General features: G+C 32.1%; 1 long non-coding RNA gene across 1 annotated transcript; it reads right to left on the reverse strand.

Annotated features, from left to right (window-relative positions):
* Nucleotides 1–1,375: 1,375 nt before the first annotated feature.
* Nucleotides 1,376–4,146, reverse strand: LOC143065246 (uncharacterized). The gene is made up of 2 exons (XR_012975435.1): nt 3,069–4,146; nt 1,376–2,639 (listed from the first exon to the last, which is right to left on the reverse strand). It is a non-coding gene; the product is annotated as an uncharacterized LOC143065246 (long non-coding RNA).
* Between the last annotated feature and the right edge of the window lie 2,348 nt (nt 4,147–6,494).

Consider the following 6,494-nt stretch of genomic DNA (forward strand, 5'->3'; position numbering starts at 1 on the left):
TATAACATCGTTTAACACTTAAACGGTATAAACAACAAGAACCGAGTAGCAGTTTTCGTAAAATATTAATATTCAGCTTTCTGCAAGTTCATTTGAATCGAAATTTCATCATTTCTACACGCTAGCACTTTTGAGTCAAAGTTAACTTGTTTCACAAGTTTTCGGGACCGTCATTATTTACAAACGCACAAGTGATTTTCAAAGGGAAGTAATTCTGTAATAAGAAATAAAAATTTCAGTCATCGGGAAATTGTTGCTGATCTTTATTTAAATGTACGTTTTGTTGCATTTTCTCCATAACCAATTTATTTAATAAAAGAAACAAAGTATATAAATATATATTTTACTCGGAGAATAGATCAGAATGATTATAATTACACATCGGCTTGGTATGAATACCCCTTTTCTTTCTGTTTGGTATTTTTTGGCAAAAAAATTATTTATTGAATTTTTCTACGGACACTGTAGCTTTAGGGAGCTACCATTTGATTTTTATGGGGGGGCTAGGATGAAAAAATTTGTCCTGCATTTTTTTTTAGCTGAAATCTCTGTCCTGCCTTTTTATTTTTCACTCTGTTCGGTCCTGCCTTTTTTTTTTTAGTTTATCCTGACTTTTTTTTACCTAAATTGTCGTCCTGACTTTTTTTTTTTGCAAGTGTCTCATCCTGCCTTTTTTTTTTACTCAAAACTCCTGTCCTGCCTATTTTTTTCAAATTTCATCCTAGCCCCCCCATAAAAATCAAATGGTAGCTCCCTTATCTACCAATAAAACATGACCTCCGTGTATTCGCACAACAGTGTGGGAAGTGTTGTTAAACACCATTCAATCACTCAGATAGTTCTTTGAATTGTGTTTTCTATTTTGTCAGATGAGGTGCCTCTCATGTTTGGGTTTTGCCTCTTGTAACAGTGTAAACTGTCAGAGTGTACAATAAAATCTTGAATCTTGCTCATTCTTCATGTCAGACTCATACAGACCCATACACTGTACATCATTCAATCGTTGGTCACAGTGGCAATCACACCATATAGTAATGACAGCTTGGAATATATATATATTCAATGTCCTGCTTATTTTTCTCTCAATAAATCTAATTACCACATGATAGAAAACATAGTTTAAGAAAAATAGATGTTGATTTCATAGAAAAAAAACTTATGATGGTCAGAAAGTATGGGACTATTATATCAATTTATACCAAAGTCCAAGAGCTAATGGAAATTTAATTATAAATCAAATCCTGCAACATTTTTATCACACATTCCCGATATTCCCTTTACACCATGTACACATTCAATGAACATTCTGTGTCTCATTCAAGCATACTTAAAACTCCAGAATATGTATTTATTCTATGTATGTATAACTTGGACAACTGTTTTAATTATCTTTATTTTATTTATATCAATATAATAATATATTATCTTTTACAATTGCAATGCTAACCATCAATAAGGTGTTTATTTTTAATGATAAACAGCATAAAACTAGCAGACATCAGTTTAAACCATGTTGAAAAGTTAAAGTTATAATATTTATCATCTTTTTAAGCTTCATGTAATTAGAAAATTGAATTAATATTGATAATTGCTCTTCAATAAGCATTATTTGGTACTTACTGAAAAGGTGGAGTGAATGTTTTTGTAAGGGAATATATGATCAGTGTCTAACAGAAAACCCTACAGGGCAATCTCAAAGTTGTTTCATTTAACCCAAGTAATCTAAAATATACATTCACTGATTGATTGATTTGAAATTGTGTATTAAATGCAGCCAACATGACTTATTTTACTTCATGTGGTATGTTTTTCAATGTGTCACAACTTACCATCATAACCAAATAACATAGAATTTTTTGTTTTTTGTTATAAAGCATGTTTCACAATCATAGAAATTAGGGAATGGGTGATCCTATTGATGAATCTATTTGCTAATTTGTATGTGAAAACATTTCATCATTCCTAACACTTTTGCTTTTGTTTCACATTATTATTAATAAACAATATTAATAATTTTGATTTAAATATTCCATGGAGCACAGCTAATTAATATACTTTATCCACCGAATGAAATCACAATTTGTAGATCTACACAGTGACACATTTATGAATTAAAAGTTCAGTGAAACATCCTCTCCTCAGTGATCATATTAATTAGGACACAATATCACATACTATATGTTCTCCACTTTCTTATAAATTTTTCCTTTGTTGATCATGAACACATGTTCCAGAATCATTGCAGTTAGTTATTCATTCATTTCAACATATTTCCTTTTGTTGAACCTGCTTTTTAATACAGCAGCAAATTGTTTTTCTCACTTATTTTTAATACAGTCAATTAACTTCTACATTGTTCTAATTTGTATTCCTTTTAGCACAGTTAAAACAGTCTTGATTCCATTCATTTTGTCACACACATATATATATATTAAGTAAAGAGTTGCCTTTTCAGGAAAATTAATTTTCTCTTTATATCTCAATGTACAGGAATCTGATAATATGAAAATAATATCCTTGTTTGGGTTTCATTTGTTGATCTTCCTTTGAATGACAAGTGCAGTCCTTGAGTCTTATTCATTTTATCAAATGTGCTATTGTATTGGAAGTGGCCATTGTTTCTCATTCATCTTAAAATTCTGCAAAAAAAAAAGGATATCATTATACACAATATAATTAATTTATAAGCCCCATTGCTATATATATGCATCTATTACTTCAATCATTGTACTTGATTTACATGCTCTTAATGTGTCCTGTTATTAATATTTTGAACATAAAAATTATCTTATTCTTATTCTGATACAAAAATAGAACTTCAATATAATCAAATTTTAGTAAGCTTAATAGCCTAAGCCCTTAGTATCAGCAGTGGTTGGTAAAACCAATAGTAAACTTACATGTTTGTAATAAAATAATTGCCATGTTTGTTGACTTTCTTAACACATAAATATAATAGACAGATTAATCTAAACTCATAAGCAATTAATCTTTAAATAGCTTTCATATCACTTCATGTGACTATAAAATAAGTGTCAGTTACAATAATATAATATTTGAATGCTTACATGATAATGCAGACTTCCTACATGTCAAGTCACTTGGAAGCAGTAAAAAAAAAACAGTGAATACAAATTCTGCAAAAGACAAATATAAAATTGCATAATCAAAACTTTAAAAGCAATAAACACACCAAAAGTTTTTTTTAAAACATGTAGGAAATAGGCAATAAAGGAGATATTTAAAAAAAAAAAGATTGATTGTTGGTTGCTTAATGTCCAGTGGCAAATATTTAAAAGACTGTCAGGTATTTAATCTGTATGATATTGAAATATTTATATCAATGTAGATTGACAAATTTTAAAGTCACTTATTTGTATTATAACATTTTAATAGTTATCAAGCAAATCCTACAAGTAATAAATAGTCTTAAAAATGTCAATTGAATGAAAGTGGTGATCAATTTAAAATTTTCATATCTTTAACTAAAAATTAAATTGGATAATATATTAACTGAGATGAGCAAATTCTCTCATTTTGTAAAATCTCAGTAGCCTGTTAACTGAAATATGACTTAATAGTACATTTTATTTGTTTGTACATGCATTTATAAATTCTTTGTCTTTGTGTGACTGGTATTTTCTCATAAACTTAGAAATGACAATGGATATATAAATACTATTTGTGAAACAAATCCAAGTTTTATATTTATAAAATTCATGCTTAAATCACAAATTAAGTCAATTAAAAAAAAACAATGTCATTCTTTGTTTAACATGTAAAAACACCAACACTGGTCATTTGTGTGGGTGGTGTATAAAAGTATAAAAAAAATTGACTAAGCCTAAGGAGAGGTGGACTTGGTATACATTTCCATTCTCAATTTTATTTTTATGATAATATAGGGGTGCACCCCTTACTACCAAAGTTAAGGAGCTATGTATACATAAATGAATAGTTTTAATTTATTGCATACACTAAACCAAGGGGGAATTAAATGGGGGGAGGGGTAATTATTATGTAACAGTTGGCTTGGAAAAAGTCAAGTCTACTATAACTAATATTAAAACAATCTTTCTCCGAGCATTGTTTCCGTTTAGCCAACTTTATTGTTTCATTGATTGATTCATAGGTCAATGGTTTTCGTCGTCGGTTATCGAAATACATGACGAATTATGAATTTTTTGATTCACTTCAACAAATTCAATAAGAAGAAATGGGTACCGATGATAAAGAGTTACAATTTACAACGTATTTACCTCAAAATGTATGCAAAATCCATCTTTCCATTGTGATTTCCATGTGCCGACTTCTTTGACAAGGTGCTCAACAGCTGATGATAATGAGTGTGACGTGACAAGCTAAAAATTGACGTTGATGAATCTTAAGTTTTTGGCGATTTTCTTACTCAAAACTGTAAGTGTTCAAGGGAACAACGGTCATGTTTGAAGATATTGTTAATGTCGCAATGATGTTGTCGAAAAACAACAAGTTGATAAATCTTTGATCTCGGTGTAACCAAAAAATCACCACTCCATAGCAAATTCTCCCAACGTCCGATTTAGCCAATCAAAATTCGTATAGTTTCGAAAATGACGTTATAGATGAGATTTCGATGCAATCACCAAAAATCGTCAAAAATGATTTGAAACCGCATTAACCTACCCGCGAATGAAATAGATATTTTGAATAATGGAATGGAATGCTGTGATCCTTTAGCCCTTAATTATAGATAAACCTTATACCTCATTAGAAAGCTTATTACGAGAGGAACAAAATGTATATAGTCAAATAAAATTGAGAAAGGAAATGGTGAACATGTCAAAGCGACAACCACCCGACCATAGAGCAAACAACAGCCGAAGGCAACCAATGGGTCTTCAATGTAGCGAGAATTCCTGCACCCGTAGGTGTCCTTCAGCTGGCCCCTAAAATATGCATAATAGTACAGTGATAATGGACGTCATACTAAACTCCGAATTATACACAAGAAACTAAAATTTAAAATCATACAAGACTAACAAAGGCCACAGGCTCCTGACTTGGGACAGGCGCAAAATTGCGGCGGGGTTAAACATGTTTATGAGATCTCAACCCTCCCCCTATACCTCTAGCCAATGTAGAACATGTTCCACAACGCATATTAGAGGAGTAACGAAGGACCTAAATATCGAAATACGCTTGAACATTTAGAAATAGCTTATTTTGAATAATCGAGTGGACTGCTATGACCCTTCAGCCCCTAATTACAGATATGTTATACCTCAATCGAAAGCTTATCAAGAGAGGAACAAGAGGTATATACTAGTAGTCAATATGTTCCGCAACGGATATTACAGGAGTAACAAAGGACCAAAACTCAAAAACTTAACTTTGACCACTGAACCATAAAAATGATGTCAAGGTCAGATGACACCTGTCAGCTAGATATGTACACCCTACAATCATTTCATACACCAAATATAGTAGACCTATTGCATATATAGTATAAGAAAAACAGACCAAAACACAAAAAACTTAACTATAACCACTGAACAATGAAAATGAGGTCAAGGTCAGATGACACCTGCCAGTTGGACATGTACACCTTACAGTCCTTCCATACACGAAATATACTAGACCTATTGTTTATAGTATCTGAGATATAGACTTGACCACCAACACTTAACCTTGTTCACTGATCCATGAAATAAGGTCGAGGTCAAGTGAAAACTGTCTGACGGGCATGATGACCTTGCAAGGTATGAACATACCAAATATAGTTATCTTATTACTAATAATAAGAGAGAATTTAACATTACAAAAAATCTTAACTTTTTTTCTAGTAGTCACTGAACCATGAAAATGAGGGCAATGACATTGGACATGTGGCTGACGGAAAGTTCGTAACATGAGGCATCTATATATAAAGTTTGAAGCATCCAGGTTTTCTACCTTCTAAAATATAAAGCTTTTAAAAAGTAAGCTAACACCGCCGCCGCCGACGAATCATTATCCCTATGTCGAGCTTTCTGCAACAAAAGAAAATTCACAGATAGAATAAACACAATGGATTTTACGATTACAAATATGTCTGATCAGAGATAGAATACGGCGGAAGAGGAAGAATTTCTGAAAAAAGTGGACGCTGTTACGGCCAAAGGAGAACACCGCTGCAATGATGAGGAAATTCTCAAATGGCAAGAAGTAGGGCAGGACTCAACCTGGATTGTCAAAGATGTTGACACGAAGTAAAGGTCTGCAAAATTATAACCTTGTGCTCGAAAGGGGAAACTATTCGCACATGGGAATGTGAGAGATTAAACAAGCAGCTTACCACCGTCTTGGCAAAGAGAGAGACCGATGGAGCTGGGCAGTTTGTGAGCTATGGGATTAAAAAATTCAGACACACCGGGTACGTTTCACGACTTTCTTATTTTTTCATAAGGATTGTAGGATTGAGAGTGTTAGGATATGTTTTGTAGGCCCCAAAACTGGGTCTGAAAACCAGTGAA

The sequence above is a fragment of the Mytilus galloprovincialis genome, chromosome 1, assembly GCF_965363235.1.
Source record: "Mytilus galloprovincialis chromosome 1, xbMytGall1.hap1.1, whole genome shotgun sequence".
NCBI classification, from domain to species: Eukaryota; Metazoa; Mollusca; class Bivalvia; order Mytilida; family Mytilidae; genus Mytilus; species Mytilus galloprovincialis.